Raw genomic sequence first — 15,828 nt, forward strand, 5'->3', positions numbered from 1 at the left:
CTGGACGGGATGCACAGGACCTGGACTGTGCATCAACTGCAGGAGCACCTTACCTCATTTATTTGGGTATTTTCCTTTCTATGCCTGTACAAGAATGATACTATGAAACTCTGCAGCCAAGTCTTTTTTTTTTTTTTTTTTTTTTTTTTGAGACGGAGTCTCGCTCTGTCGCCCAGCCCAGGCTGGAGTGCAGTGGCGTGATCTCGGCTCACTGCAAGCTCCGCCTCCCGGGTTCACGCCATTCTCCTGCCTCAGCCTCCCGAGTAGCTGGGACTACAGGCGCCCACAACTGCGCCCGGCTAATTTTTTGTATTTTTAGTCGAGACGGGGTTTCACCGTGGTCTCGATCTCCTGACCTTGTGATCCGCCCGCCTCGGCCTCCCAAAGTGCTGGGATTACAGGCGTGAGCCACCGCACCCGGCCGACTGCAGCCAAGTCTTAAAGGGCTTTTTCTTTCTTTTTTTTTTTTTTGAGATGGAGTCTTCCTCTGTTGCCCAGGCTGGAGTCCAACGGCACGATCTCGGCTCACTGCAAGCTCCGCCTCCCGGGTTCACACCATTCTCCTGCCTCAGCCTCCCGAGTACCTGGGACAACAAGCGCCCGCCACCACACCCGGCTCATTTTTTGTATTTTTAGTAGAGACGGGGTTTCACTGTGTTAGCCAGGATGGCCTCGATCTCCTGACCTTGTGATCCACCCGCCTCGGCCTCCCAAAGTGCTGGGATTACAGGCGTGAGCCACCGCGCCCAGCCTAAGGGCTTTTTCAATAAAACTATAACCAATAAAAAGCAGCATGTTAGTTTTGTGGGCAATGCGTTTACTTTTTTAGGTACAGAGAAAGTCTTCCAGACAGTAGCATCTCACAGTTAATGTCACAGTTAACGACACACGGGAAGGAGACGGAATGATGCCTCCCAAGACCTAAGTTCGAATATTCATTCAGTAACTAAAGTCAGTTTTGTGTCTGCTTCCTCATTTGTAAATGGGGATACTAGTTTAAAAGGACCAATAGTTTGTATATGAATAAAAACAGAAAATGGCCCTAATAAGTATAAAGATATAAAATTCCCAAAAAATAAAGGGCCCTGTTGGGGCATTCACACGGGGCCTGGGTCCACAGTCAGCACTGGCCCAGTCTTCTTCCCAGTTGGGGCATTCACACGGGGCCCAGGCCCACCGTTAGCACTGCCCTGGTCTTCTTCCTGCTACTGAGGAACAGGAGAGGGCCCTACAGAGGAGTCCCCGAAATACAACTGATTTATCTCTAAGGAGCCTATGGCTCCAGAAGCAAAGTGTCCTGCCTCACCTTTGTTACTAATAAGCAAACTGTATTATTTGGTTAAGATGTACTTCTGGTTTGTAGGGGACTCAAAAACCTAGGAGCTAAATTTACCAATGTATTGCTATTTAAACGAGCTAAGACAAGCCATGAATATTACTAACTCAGTTTCCTTTCTGAAGTGCCTGGGTATGGATTATGGAATTCTCTTTATAGGATTCCCAACAGCCTGGGAGAAAGGACGACGCTCATACAAGTACTTTTTTTTTTTTTTTTTTTGAGAGGGAGTCTCGCTCTGTCGCCCAGGCTAGAGTGCAGTGGTGCAATCTTGGCTCACTGCAAGCTCCGCCTCCTGGGTTCATTCTCCTGCCTCAGCCTCCTGAGCAGCTGGGACTACAGGCGCCCGCCACCACACCCAGCTAATTTTTGTATTTTTAGTAGTGATGGGGGGTTTCACTAGTTGGCCAGGCTGGTCTCAATCTTCTGACCCTGTGATCCGCCCACCTCAGCCTCCCAAAGTGCTGGGATTACAGGCGTGAGCCACCGCACCTGGCCACAAGTTCTCACTCCTCACTCTGCTAAGCAGTCTCTCATTTGGCATTTTGCCTTAATGACCAAGTGCGATTTCCCAAGTAAAGCAAAACTGAATCAAAAACCTATGATATTCCTATAAATTAAAAAATAAAAATAAAAAGATTAAAGCTTGAGATAGACACCTCAGTTACTCTGATTTGATCACTACACATTATATACATATATCAAAATATCACATGTACCTCCAACCCAAAAGATATATGTATAACTATGAGATAACCATAGAAAATAAATACATCTTACAAGTTACATTAAAGAACCACATACAATTTAAACAAACAAGATCTCAGAGGATGATTAAAATGTTCCAAAGTCAAAATACAGGTAACCACATCAATTCTGTATCTTACATATCATTCTACAATGACTAGGTTGGTAAATCAAACCTCAGGACAATCAGCACAATAGCCGTAGATTATTTTGCTGTCTACCAGCAGCTCTCTACATCCTTTAATTAAAAGGAACCAAACATTTTCCCACACAATTTTATGCTACTGACAAGCATTTTTAAAAGTTTATTTTAGAGATGGGTCCTGGCTGTTACCCAGGCTGCACTCAAACTCCAGGGCTCCAACAATCTTCCTGCCTCAGCTTTCCACACAGCCAAGACTACAGGTGAAAGCCACTGTGCCTCGCCTAACAGGCCACTTTGAATTCACTGACTGAAATGCATGCAACAGTATGCTTTTATGTTTATAATTATTTTTTAAAGACAGAGCTTTGCTCTGTCACCCAGGCTGGAGTGCAGTGGCACAATCTCAGCTCACTGCAACCTCCACCTCCTGAGTTCAAGCAATTCTTGTGCCTCAGCCTACCCAGTAACTGGGATTATAGGTGCACACCACCACGCCCAGCTAATTTTTGCATTTTTAGTAGAGACAGGGTTTTGCCATGTTGGTCAGGCTGGTCTCGAACTCCTAACCTCAAGTGATCCACACACCCTGACCTCCCAAAGTGCTGAGATTACAGGCATGAGCCACTGTGCCCAGGTGATTCTAAAGTTTTAGACAAAGAGACCAGACATTTTATAAAACAGAATTTGCAACACGTTTCAGGAAGGCACCAAACAGGGAAGTATCCAGAGGACACTGGCCACATCCCAGACTATCCATAAACCGATTCCTCACAACAAAATGCCCTTCATTTTCTTTTTGACAGGGTCTCACTCTGTCACCCAGGCTGAAGTGCAGTGGTATGATCTTGGCTCACTGCAGCCTCGAACTCCTGGGTTCAAGTGATCCACCCACCTCAGCCTTCTGAGCAGCTGGGTTTACAGCCATGCATCACCATGCCCAGACGATTTTTGTATTTTTTTTTTGTAGACACGGGGTTTCGCCATGTCACCCAAGCTGGTCTGGAACTCCTGGACTCAAGTGATCTGCCTGCTTTGGCCTCCCAAAGTGCTGGGATTACAGGCCTGCACCTTCACGCCCGGCCCAGCCCTTCATTTTCAGATGAAAGCACAGAAATACTCCAAAGTCAGCCTTCTATCTGCTATAATATATATGTGACTGTTCCCATACACTTTCTTTTCTCTTTTTTTTTTTGAGATAGAGTTTTGCTCTGTACCCCAGGATGGGGTGCAGTGGTGCGATCTCAGCTCACTGCAAGCTCCGCCTCCTGGGTTCACCCCATTCTCCTGCCTCAGCCTCCCGAGTAGCTGGGACTACAGGTGCCCGCCATGACGTCCAGCTAATTTTTTGTATTTTTAGTAGAGACGGGGTTTCACCGTGTTAGCCAGGATGGTCTCTACCTCCTGACCTTGTGATCCACCAGCCTCGGCCTCCCAAAGTGCTGGAATTACAGGCGTGAGCCACCGCGCCCGGCCTCCCATACACTTTCATATAAATACTCAAGCTGATTACTAATAGAGTCACCTACATTATCTTAATTTCAAATCGTAGAAAATATGCTTCATCTTTCTTGGCTTTGTCTTGGGGTCAGAAGAAGTATTTACGTACAAAAATCTTTTATTAAGTCCATTTCTCTGTTTTCATCTTTGATTTTCCTTATCTCCCATTCATGTTTATTGTTTAAATCTGTAGTTCTATCAGATTCAAGTTTGAAAGGCAACACAAAGCTCCTCTCCAACATAAACATACCGGTGTTACTCCATTTGTGCCTCCAGAGTCAGAACACAAAACAAAATCTGAACTAGAACTCTGATTTTAGCAAATAAAGTTAGGGGCCTTATCACAGGAAAAGATATGTTTTTCTTAAAGGTACAATTGACGACTCGGAGATTAAAAATAATTATCAATAAATAGCCATATATTCTAATGCATTAAAAGGGCACTCTTAGGTAAAGTTGTTACGGCTTTCCTCTTACGTTTTTGGGGCCAACCTGTGTTTCAGGGAAACTGAACTAAAGATGATCTATGAAAACATAGTGTTGGGAGACTCTGGCTCCAGGTAAGAGGGAGCAGCAACAAAAGCTCCTGCAAGGGAGATGTTCCTCTCTGATGTGGGGGCTGTGATTCCAGGTGGGGTGACACCTCCTCACTGCCTTGTCTTCTCTCTGTCCTCCCACAAAGATGGGGATGGTCACTGAAGTGCACAGCAGAGAGGGTTAAAGCTCTAGCTTTCCGGATGGAGGACCAAAAAGGGGAGCCCTTGGGAACTGGAAGGACAGAAGGACAGTAGAGAGGGAGGATTTCAGGGGAGCAACCCTGTGACGTTGTTGACGCGTTCACCCCGGGGCTGCCCATGTGAGACTCTCGACTGCAGAACACACCTCTCCCAGTCTCAGCCTGGACGGCAAGCAACGCCCCCGAAGGACGAGGCCAAACAGCACCGCCAAAGCTCGGAAAATGGAGCTGGCACCACAGCCACACCCCACAGAAGGCTGCACAAAACTCACACCCCACAGAAGGCTGCACAGAACTTGCTGTCAGAACCCAACCAGGTCAACTGCTCCAAACCAAAAACATCACCATTCTCTGTAGGATTAAAGATGAGTCAGAGTCTCGTATCATACTATTCAAGAAAATCAACAGATCCCAACACTGAGATGACACAGATGCTAGAACTACCAAAGATACCGAAGCAGTTACAGTCACAATGCCCCAACAGGAAGGGGCACACACTCTTGAGATGCACAGACAGACGGAAAGCCTGTGCAAATTCAGATGTAAAGAACCAAATAAAAATTAGAAAAAAAAAAAATTTAAACTTTAGGAGTGGGAGAATGGCTGAAAAAGTCCCAAATTTGGTGAGAGACATAAGCCTAAGTACAAGAAGCTCAATGAGCTTATCCAAACAAGACAAGCCCAAAGAAATCAACACCCACACACATCATAATCACAATGCTAAAATCCAAAGACAAAAAAATCTTGAAAGCAATCAAAAACAATACATTACCTCGTAGGAGAAAACCATTCAAATGACTGGGAATTTCTCATCAGACACCACGAAAGCCAGAAGAGAGCAGAATCATATTTTAAAGTACTGAAGGCAAATAACTACCAACTATAATTCTACATCCAGTGAAGGCGAAATAAGACACCCTCAGATGGAGGAAAACTGAGAGGACTGTTTGTCAGGCCTGCTCTGAAAGAACTGCTAAAGTTCTTCTAACAGAAGGAAAATGAACTGGAAGGAAACTTGGACCATCAGGAATGAAAGAAAAGCAAGAGAAGGCCGGGCGCGGTGGCTCACGCCTGTAATCCCAGCACTTTGGGAGGCCGAGGCGGGCGGATCACAAGGTCAGGAGATCGAGACCACGGTGAAACCCCGTCTCTACTAAAAATACAAAAAATTAGCCGGGCGCGGTTGTGGGCGCCTGTAGTCCCAGCTACTCGGGAGGCTGAGGCAGGAGAATGGCGGGAACCCGGGAGGCGGAGCTTGCAGTGAGCCGAGATCGCGCCACTGCACTCCAGCCTGGGCGACAGAGCGAGACTCCGTCTCAAAAAAAAAAAAAAAAAAAAAGCAAGAGAAATGGGAAATATCTGGGTAATATAAAAGCAGTCTATTCTGCTTTTGAATTGTTCAAAATAGGTTTGAGAAGGTTGAAAACAAAAATATTAACGTGGTCCCAAGCAGCTTTCGATGCACGCGGATATAATTCCTAAGACAACTGTGACCAGAAGGGCAGAGGCCTGGATGGTGGCTGGGTTTCTACCTCTCACCGGCACTGGTAAGTGGGGTCCAGGCAGACTGGAGTCACTGATGGCTCTACAAAAGATTCAATGAGAAAACACTGCTGCTTCCAAGAAACCTAATTTTTTTTTTTTTAAGTGGGCAGCTTTTTATCAATGCAGGAATTGTCCAGTGAGCCTTTTATTTGCTACCAGGTAAGTCAGCTGAGTTGGGATCAGTAAATTTAAAAGATGCTGACAGTGGCCTGGCATGGTGGCTCACACCTGTAATTCCGGCACTCTGGGAGGCCAAGGCAGAAGAACTGCCTGAGCTCAGAAGTTAGAGACCAGCCTGGGCAACATAGTGAGACCCTGTTTCTACTAAAAATTTAAAAAATTAGCTGCACATGGTGGTGCACACCTGTAGCCCCAGCTACTCAGGAGGCCAAGACTGGGGGATTCCTTGAGCCCAGGAGTTCAAGGATGCAATGAGCAGTGATCACACCACTGCACTCTAGCCTGGGTGACAGAGTGAGATATTATCTCAAAAATAAAAAACAAAAAAGCCAGGAGCTGTAGCTCATGCCTATAATCCCAGCATTTTGGGAGGCTGAGGCAGGCAGATCACTTGAGACCAGGAGTTCAAGACCAGCCTGGCCAAAATGGGGAAACCCAATCTCTACTAAAAATACAAAAATTAACTGGGTGTGATGGCCCATGCCTGTAGTCCCAGTTCTTCAGGAGGCTGAGGCATGAGAATCACCTGAACCTGGGAGGCAGATATTACAGTGAGCCACATCACTGTACTCCAGCCTGGGTGATAGAGTGAGACTCTGTCACAAAAAAAAAAAGAAAGAAAGAAAGAAAAGGAAAAAACTAGAAAGGGTTCTGTGGTGCTAGACTGTCAGTGAGAAGGCCTGGGAGCAGCCACACTCCATTAGCAGGGCACACACATCGCATCAGATTTTGGCTTCTAAAACCCATTTCCCACTAAATGAACCAAGGCCCTTACAAATTGTTGATTTCAGGGCTAGGGGAGAGAAAGCTGAGCCTTGAACATCTTGTTGTGCCAGAAAGCAAGGAAGTGCTCATAGAATGATGGGACGTATTAAAAAGACACAAAACATCAGTTTTCAGGGGCTCCCACCAGCCAAATTTGGTACAGCTTCAACATCAGAGTAATGACAGTAATAGATTATAACTCACTGAATAAAACAGGAAACAGTAATCCCATACAAACTTAAATAAATGATTAAGCTGAAAGTCTGATAAGAAACAGACTATTTATCTAGTTGGAAAGTAATTTTTACACAGGAGAATCCTGGCAGACAGCATGAAAATTAATAAAGTGACTGTCATCAGTAACGGAACAAATTGAGAGCTTGTACCACCCGACGGGACACAGCGAGAGCAGCGTAGCGTGTTCCTGGCAAAGATGTACAGCCTGAATCAAGTCAGGAGAAGCATCGAACAAACCCAGATTGAGGGATGGTTGGCAGAATTAGTGGTTCATAATCTTCTGAAGTATCCGGGTCGGGAACAACGGAGGAGCAGCTACCGAAGGGCACAAAGGAGGCCAAATGCACCCTGGGATTCAGAACTTGACCCTCTGGGTATAAAAGGCATTACTGGGACAATGGCCGGAATGGGAATAAGCCTGAGAATTAGAGGTGGTGACATCTCAGTGCCAACGTCCTGATCTTGATGGCTGTACTGTGTGGTGATGGACGAGAAAGCCATTGTTTGCAGAAAACACATGATCAAGATTTGGGGATGTTGGGGGATCAGACCCACAATTCACTCCCAATGTTTCAGGAAAGTTCTTTATATTGTAGTTACAACTTTTCTGTAAATTTGTAATTCTGTTTTTCAAAATAACCTTTTTTTTTTTTTTTTTGAGATGGAGTCTCGCTCTGTCGCCAGGCTGCAGTGCAGTGGTGTTATCTCAGCTCACTGCAACCTCCGCCTCCCGGGTTCAAGCGATTCTCCTGCCTCCAGCTCCAAAGCAGCTAATTTTTGTATTTTTAGTAGAGACAGGGTTTCACCATGTTGACCAGGATGGTCTTGATCTCTTGACCTCATGATTCGCCCACTTCAGCCTCCCAAAGTGCTGGGATTACAGGCGTGAGCCACTACACCTGGCCTGAACTGAACCATATTTAAAGACGTTGATCTATTCCCTCTTGTGTACCATCAGAAGAAAGGCACTGTCTGTCAGTGCTTCTTAGTTTTTTGGTTGGAGAGTTTGAATTTATTTTTTTCTAGTTAATTATGATTGCTGTGTTATCTTCCTGTATTTTGTTTTTACTCTGAAAGATCATAATCCATTCTTCCAAATCTTCAGGAATTACTTGGTATAGGATTTAACAGGCCACCATGTGATCAGATGTTCCTTTGAAGTTTCCTTTGATATTTTATTACCAGATAGTCCCTCAAGCCACGGCGTGTGGGCTCAGCCGCTGCAACTATGTGATGACGTGCTGACCTGAGAAACACACATGCTGACCATCTGGCCAAGAACTGAAGACCAGGGCAAAATCAGAGCATATCACAAACATTTTTTCAGAACAGGGTTGTAGTGTCTCTTTTGATGCCAAATTTTAATTAAATAATAATTGTTGAAGGAAAACTAATTTTTTAATTAAAGAAGGTTCTATATAATTATGCAAGATGTTTAGAAATCAACTTATTTTATCTTATTTTTCTAGGCCTCTTATCTTCCCAATCAATTGATTTAAAAAATATTTTTAGATACTCCTTACTCCAAACATCAACAGTATTTTTCTTAAATTTTAAACAATTTTGGCCGGACACGGTGGCTCATGTCTGTAATCCCAGCACTTTGGGAGGCCAACGTGAGCAGATCACCTGAGGTCAGGAGTTCAAGACCAGCCTGGCCAACATGGTGAAACTCCATCTCTCCTAAAAATACAGAAATTAGCTGGGCATGGTAGTGCACACCTGTACTCCCAGCTACTTAGGAGGCTGAGGCAGGAGAATCACTTGAACCCAGGAGGTGGAGGTCGCAGTGAGTCAAGATCACGCCATCGCACTCCAGCCTGGGCAATAAGAGCGAAACTCCCTCTCAAAGACAAACAACACAACAACAACAAAATGTAAATAAGAGAGGTTGGCAAACTATATCCCCTGAGAGTTAAAAATGGCTTTTACATTCCTTTTTAAAGAGTTATTTTAAGGCTGGGTGCAGTGGCTCATGCCTGTAATCCCAGCACTTTGGGAGGCTGAGGTGGGTGGATCACCTAAGGTCAGGAGTTTGAGACAAGCCTAGACAACATGATAAAACCCCATTTCTACTAAAAATACAAAATTAGCTAGGTGTGGTGGCACATGCCTGTAGTCCCAGCTATTTGGGAGGCTGAGGCAGAAGAATCACTTGAACCCAGGACGTGGAGGTTGCAGTGAGCCAAGATTGTGCCACTGCACTCCAGCCTGGGCAATAAGAGCGAAACTCTGTCTCAAAAAAAAAAAGAGTTATTTTTTTAAAAAATTGGCAAGGCGCGGTGGCTCATGCCTGTAATCCCAGCACTTTGGGAGACCGAGGCAGGTGGATCACTTGAGGTCAGAAATTTGAGACCAGCCTGGCCAACATGGCAAAACCTCGTCTCTACTAAAAATACAAAAATTAGCTGGGAGTGGTGGCACACACCTGTAATCTCAGCTATTCAGGAGGCTGAGGTGAGAGAATCACTTGAACCTGTAAGGCGGAGGTTACAGTGAGCTGAAATTGCACCACTGCACTCTGGCCTGGGCAACAGAGGGAGACTCGTTCTCAAAAACAAAAATTATGAGACAGAGACTATACATGACCCACAAACACAAAAACATGAATCACCTGGCCCTTTACGGAAAAAGTTTGCCAGCTCCTGAATCAGAGTGTCAGTGGAAATGCTGACAACAAACTCTACCTTTTGAGCAAATGAGATGATGACAAAGTGGCTTTGCTTTCCTTGGTTTATAGCCGAGGTCAGCAAACTTGACTTTTCTTTTTTTTCTTTTTGTTTTGAGACAGAGTTTCGCTCTGCCACCCAGGCTGGAACGCAGTGGCGTGATCTTGGTTCACTGCAACCTCCACCTCCCAGGTTCAAGCGATTCTCTTGTCTCAGCCTCCTGAGTAGCTGGGATTACAGGCACGCACCACCATGCCTGGTTAGTTTTTTTTGTATTCTTAGTAGAGATGGGGTTTTGCCATGTTGGCCAGGCTGGTCTCGAACTCCTGACCTCAGGTGATCCACCTGACCTGGCCTCCCAAAGTGCTGGGATTACAGGTGTGAGCCACTGTGCCCAGCCAGCAAACCGACATTCTCTACGGGAAGACAATTTAGTAACAAATACCACGTGAGAATTTTCACATTCAAAATACATATAACGTCATCTAAGACTCAAGAGGAAAACAGAATTCTGCCAACACACTAGGAAAAGACATTCCAGTAAAGCTCTTTTGGGGCAGAGTCTTAAAAGACATATACACATTCTTAAAGATGGGGAAGAAACAGACCTCACCCCTCCACCCACACATATTTTGGGCCGGGGGAACAGAGCAGGCAGCCTGGAGACCAGCCAGACTGCAAAGGGTCTGTGTGAAACGGCAAGGGGGTCAGGTTTTTTTTTTTTTTTTTTTTTTTAATTTCAGGCAAAATTCACATAGAGCAAAATGCAGAGATCTGAAGTGTACAACTCAGCGAGTTTGGGTAAATTCATATACCCATGTGATCACTAATCCTTGAATCAAGACGCAGTGCTTTTCAATTCTCCAAAAAGTCTCGAACATCATATAAACAGGACCATACATGGGTCCCGCTTTCATTCAACACTGTATTTTTGAGATTCCTATGCGGTTACATGTATTAGTTTTGAAAACGACTGAGTTCTCTTCCCTTGTATAAATACACCACAGTTTGTTTATCCATATTCTCCCACTCATAGACATCTGGGTTGTGTCCAGTTTGTGGCTATTATGCATAAGCTGCTATAAGCCTTCATCTACAAGTGCTGGTGTGGACATACCCTTTCATTTCTTTGGGATAAATTCCCTAGGACGAGAACTGCAGGAATATAAGATACATTCATCACTTCATAAGAAATGCCAAACTGTTTTCTTAATGGTTGTAGCATTTATCCTCCTATCAGCTGTGGATGAAAGCTCTAGCTGCTTCTGATCCTAACATTTGCTATTTTGTCCTTCTGACTTTCATCACCCCGGTGAATAGAAATGATACTCTCCCGTGGCTTTGCTGTGTATTTCCCTGACGACTGGTGACTTGAATAATGGCATCCCTGGAGAATCTGTGTATATAAGCATGAAGGTATGAGTCCTCTGGAGTTAACTGCCTTTCTTTCTTCTGTTGGTGGAAAAAACCTAATTGCATTAATATATGTGTAATCACTGTTCGGAATGCATACCACTCTTCTATAGGAAGATAATATTCTTCACAATCATTAACTGCTTCCATTTCCATATACAGGTTGTATTCCTAATCCGAAAATCTGAAATCCAAAATGCTCCAAAATCTGAAATGTTTTGAATTATTCTTAATGAAAATAACTTTCATTCAAAACTTGACTTTCCACAGTCCTCTGGCATCCACTGTTGCAAACAGCAAGTCCAAGTTAGCCTGATTCTGGTTTCTTCACAGGTGAGATCTGTTTTGTTGTTCTCCTTTGAAAATGTGTAAGATCATTTCTTGATCCCTTATCAGAAACAACAATGCGTCTCCATGTGGGTGTTTTCAACTCCCCTTTCTCAGCACTCGGTCTACCCTTTCGAGGGAAGACTCACGAGGCCGTTTTCTGCCCATGTGTACTGAATGCGCTCCTTCCTTTCATCTTCTCTTCCAGACACCCTGAGTTTCAGAGGCCGAGCTTGGCTGCCCGTCTGCGCCACTCACCTTCTCTCTACCTTGTACCTCCACGTTCAGCAATCCTCGAACACTACTGAATGTTCTGTTCTGGCGGTCACGTTTACATCCCAACAACTCTTTCTTGGTCTTCATTTTTTCTTTTATCATGGCACCCAGCTTTCACTCGACAAATGCAATATCCCCTCAACCTCCCGGAGAATGTTAACTGGAGTTTCCCTAAGTAGGATACTTATCAAAATGATCAGCCTCTGTTCTCTGAATTATCTGTGTACTTTGCAGTAGTCTGAATTCTCTGCCACAGTTCTTTACCCTTCGTCACACTGCAACCCATGTTGTGGCTGGCTTACGGTGGTGCAGACTTTCCTATCCTTGAATTCAGGGGTGTGGCCATGAGACTCGCTGTGGACATCACAAAGAGGCAGAAATGACCGTGTGCCAGCCCAAGCTCAGCCTTACGAATCCTCATGGCTCCCACGTGCCCTTGGTCACCAGTTCAAGGAGGATGAGGGACACCTGAGTCAGAGCCACCCCAGCCACTATGACCTGAACAGCATAGCCCAGCTGACAGCAGCCAGCCCATGCTGGCTCATCCGTGAGGAAGGCGCTCATCTTGGGTGCTCCTGAGCTCTGCTGGTCGGCTGTTAACACAGCTGTGGCTGACCAACACATCCCAGGCGTCTCTTAACCCTGTTGTGGTCTGTCTTTACAAGCTTCCTTACATCCTTTCTCTAGAACAAAACCTTACAAAAATAATTGCACACACTTTAACGTTCCTATCCCTAAAACTATGAAGAGAAGTAGGAAGGGATAGATGCAGGGAAGAGAGGGTGAGGGGCACGGGGCAGGGGAAAGGGCACCATGGTTCCTGGGCTCCTAGGCCCTCCATCCATGATCACGAAGGAAGAGAGAGGAATACTCAGCAGCACAGGTGCAGCGACAGACCCCCACTAACTCAGCAACGCCACCAAGAGAGCAAACCCCAATCCCTTTCTCTTTAGGTCGACAGAGACCTAGAGAAAAAATCCAGTAGTTTTCTGCCAAATGTCTTTCTTTAATTTGCTTTCGGCCGGGCGCGGTGGCTCAAGCCTGTAATCCCAGCACTTTGGGAGGCCGAGACGGGCGGATCATGAGGTCAGGAGATCGAGACCATCCTGGCTAACACGGTGAAACCCCGTCTCTACTAAAAATACAAGAAAATTAGCCGGGCGAGGTGGCGGGCGCCTGTAGTCCCAGCTACTCGGGAGGCTGAGGCAGGAGAATGGCGTGAACCCGGGGGAGCGGAGCTTGCAGTGAGCCGAGATCGCGCCACTGCACTCCAGCCTGGGGCACAGAGCAAGACTCCGCGTCAAAAAAAAAAAAAAAAAAAAAAAAAAAATTTGCTTTCAAGGTATCTTTATTAAGTGGTTTAATCTATATTCTCAATAATAAGAAACCACTTCAATAATTACCAAAATTATGCTTAAAAAATCACAGTAAAGGGAGTATTTATAGTAGAGGGGAGAGTTTAAAAAATGACCTGGGATAAGCCAGGCGTGGGGCTCACACTTGTGATCCCAGCACTTTGGGAGGCTGAGGTGGGTCGATGGCTTAAGCCCAGGAGTTCAACACCAGCCTGGCCAACATGCCAAAACCCTGTCTCTACAAAAAATATGAAAGTTAGCTGGGCATGGTGGTGTGCGCCTGTGGTCTCAGTTACTCGGGAGGCTGAGGCAGGACGACCCCAGAGGTCGAGGCTGCAGTGAGCTGAAAAACTGAGGCACTGCACTCCAGCCTGGACAACAGAGTGAGAGCCTGTCTCAAAAAAAAAAAAAAAAGAAAAAGAAAAGAAAAAAGAAAAGAAAAGAAAAGAAAGAAAGAAAAGAAAAAAAAAAGAGAGAAAAAGAACCAGGATTGTTTTCCAGCAGACACCCCTTCTTCTAACTTCTATACAATACAACCAAATGTCTTCACACCTGAACTAAGAGCTGTACCACAATCACACCAGATACTTCCTGCTTTAAAATTTTATTACCAAAAGCCAGTTTTCACTTAACAATTGGAAAACTGTATTCTTAAGACTAGCAGTTAAATAATAATTTTCCTAAAATATCAACTTACTTTCTCACTTTACTTGTCTATGTTAATGGGATAATTTTTAGAAGCATTACTTCTAATTTTAGCTGTTGTTAGAATTTGAACATTCACTATCACACTGATGAAACTGCTGCTTCTTCCCTACATCTTTTTAGGACATACCATGTTATACTTAACATGATATAATTTATTTTTCTTTGGTTTTTTATTATCTAGCTACATTGCGTTAATTTCATTTGTTCTTCACAAAGAGAAACAAAAGTAGTGAAAAACCGGTAAAACATAAAGCAGACAATAGATTCTCTTTTTCTTTTTTTTTGGAGACAGGCTTTCACTCCTGTTGCCCAGACTGGAGTATAATGGCATGATCTTGGCTTATCGCAACCTCCACCTGCCAGGCTCAAGCAGTCCTCCTGCCTCAGTCTCCTGAGTAGCTGGGATTATAGGCGTGCGCCACCACGCCTGGCTAATTTTTGTATTTTTTGTAGAGAAGGGTTTTCACCATGTTGCCCAGGCTCGTGTGGAACTCCTGAGCTCAGGTAATCTGCCTGCCTCGGCCTCCCAAAGTGCATAAGCCACCGTGCCTGATAATATTTTTAAAGTAGCAAAAACAGGAAATGAACACCCTTTCCTTTTTTTTTTTTGAGATGGAGTTTTGCTCTTGTTGCCCAAGCTGGACTGTAATGGCACGATCTCGGCTCACAGCAACCTCCACCTCCTGGGTTCAAGCGATTCTCCTGCCTTAGCCTCCCGAGTAGCTGGGGTTACAGGTGCGTGCCACCATGCCCAGCTAATTTTTTATATTTTTAGTAGAAATGGGGTTTCACCATGTTAGCCAGGCTGGTCTCAAACTCGTGACCTCAGGTGATCCGCCCACCTCGGCCTCCCAAAGTGCTAGGATTACAGGCGTGAGACACCGCGCCCAGCCTTTTTTTTTGAGATAGAATTTTGCTCTTGTTGCCCAGGCTGGAGCGCAATGGTGTGATCCTGGCTCACTACAACCGTCACCTCCCGGATTCAAGCAACTCTCCTGTCTCGGCCTCCCAAGTGGCTGATATTACAGGCGCGTGGGCTCCCACACCTGGCTAATTTTTATATTTTAAGTAGAGATGGGGTTTCACCATGTTGGTCAGGCTGGTCTCAAACTCCTGACCTCAGGTGATCCACTCAACTCGGCCTCCCGAAGTCCTGGGATTATAGGCGTGAGCCACCGCGCCCAAATTTCCATTTTTAACGATTAGTGATGTGGCACTTGAATTTAGGGGCCCTAGGAATGTCACTTATTTACATATTAAGGTAAACATTCTGCTCGGCATTAGTATGCTCTAAGCGCAGCGCCAGCCATAAGTGATATAAAAATGAAAAGGTTCAAAGAAGTGACGCTGCGCTAGGCTTCAAGGGCAGGGTCTATTCTGGGCAGAGGGATGCTGCAGTCAGGGCCCGGGAGCAGGACAGTGCTGTCTGCCTCGGAGCGGAAGGGGAGTGTCAGAAGCTGATATGGGGAAGGAAGGTCACACAGAGGCAGCAGCTCCCTGGCTGGTGACACCACAGTGAACATGGAAAAGAAATCCTGCAGGTCCGCTGCATTCAGATGTCTTGGTTTGAAATGTGATACTTTCTAGCTCATGAGCCTGGGCAGTTATTTCACCCCTCAAAGCCGCATGTCCTCGCCTGAGCAAAAGGAATCCCGGCTCTCCCTGCACGGCGCGGGGCTGGGCAAGTGTGGGCTGACTGCAGCGTCCTTGAGCCACCACGGACAAGCCGTAAGCAGGGGCGTGCAGTGACGCAGGGTGTACTGGACTGGTCCCTGCTAGACAGACAGTCTGAAGAGGGGCAAGGCCAAAGACAGAGGGACGCATGAAGTGACAGATAAGATGGAGGCCCAGATGATGGGGAAGAAACGGTGATAGCCTCGCAGGGCCAGAGC

The 15,828-nt window shown here is 45.5% G+C and overlaps 1 protein-coding gene across 4 annotated transcripts in view; it reads right to left on the reverse strand.

Moving 5' to 3' along the window:
* ZCCHC14 (zinc finger CCHC-type containing 14) overlaps positions 1–15,828 on the reverse strand; it is a 90,640-nt gene that overhangs the window by 32,638 nt on the left and 42,174 nt on the right. The gene's annotated exons all lie outside the window — the stretch shown is intronic.

Source organism: Macaca thibetana, chromosome 20 (genome assembly GCF_024542745.1).
Source record: "Macaca thibetana thibetana isolate TM-01 chromosome 20, ASM2454274v1, whole genome shotgun sequence".
Taxonomy (NCBI): Eukaryota; Metazoa; Chordata; class Mammalia; order Primates; family Cercopithecidae; genus Macaca; species Macaca thibetana.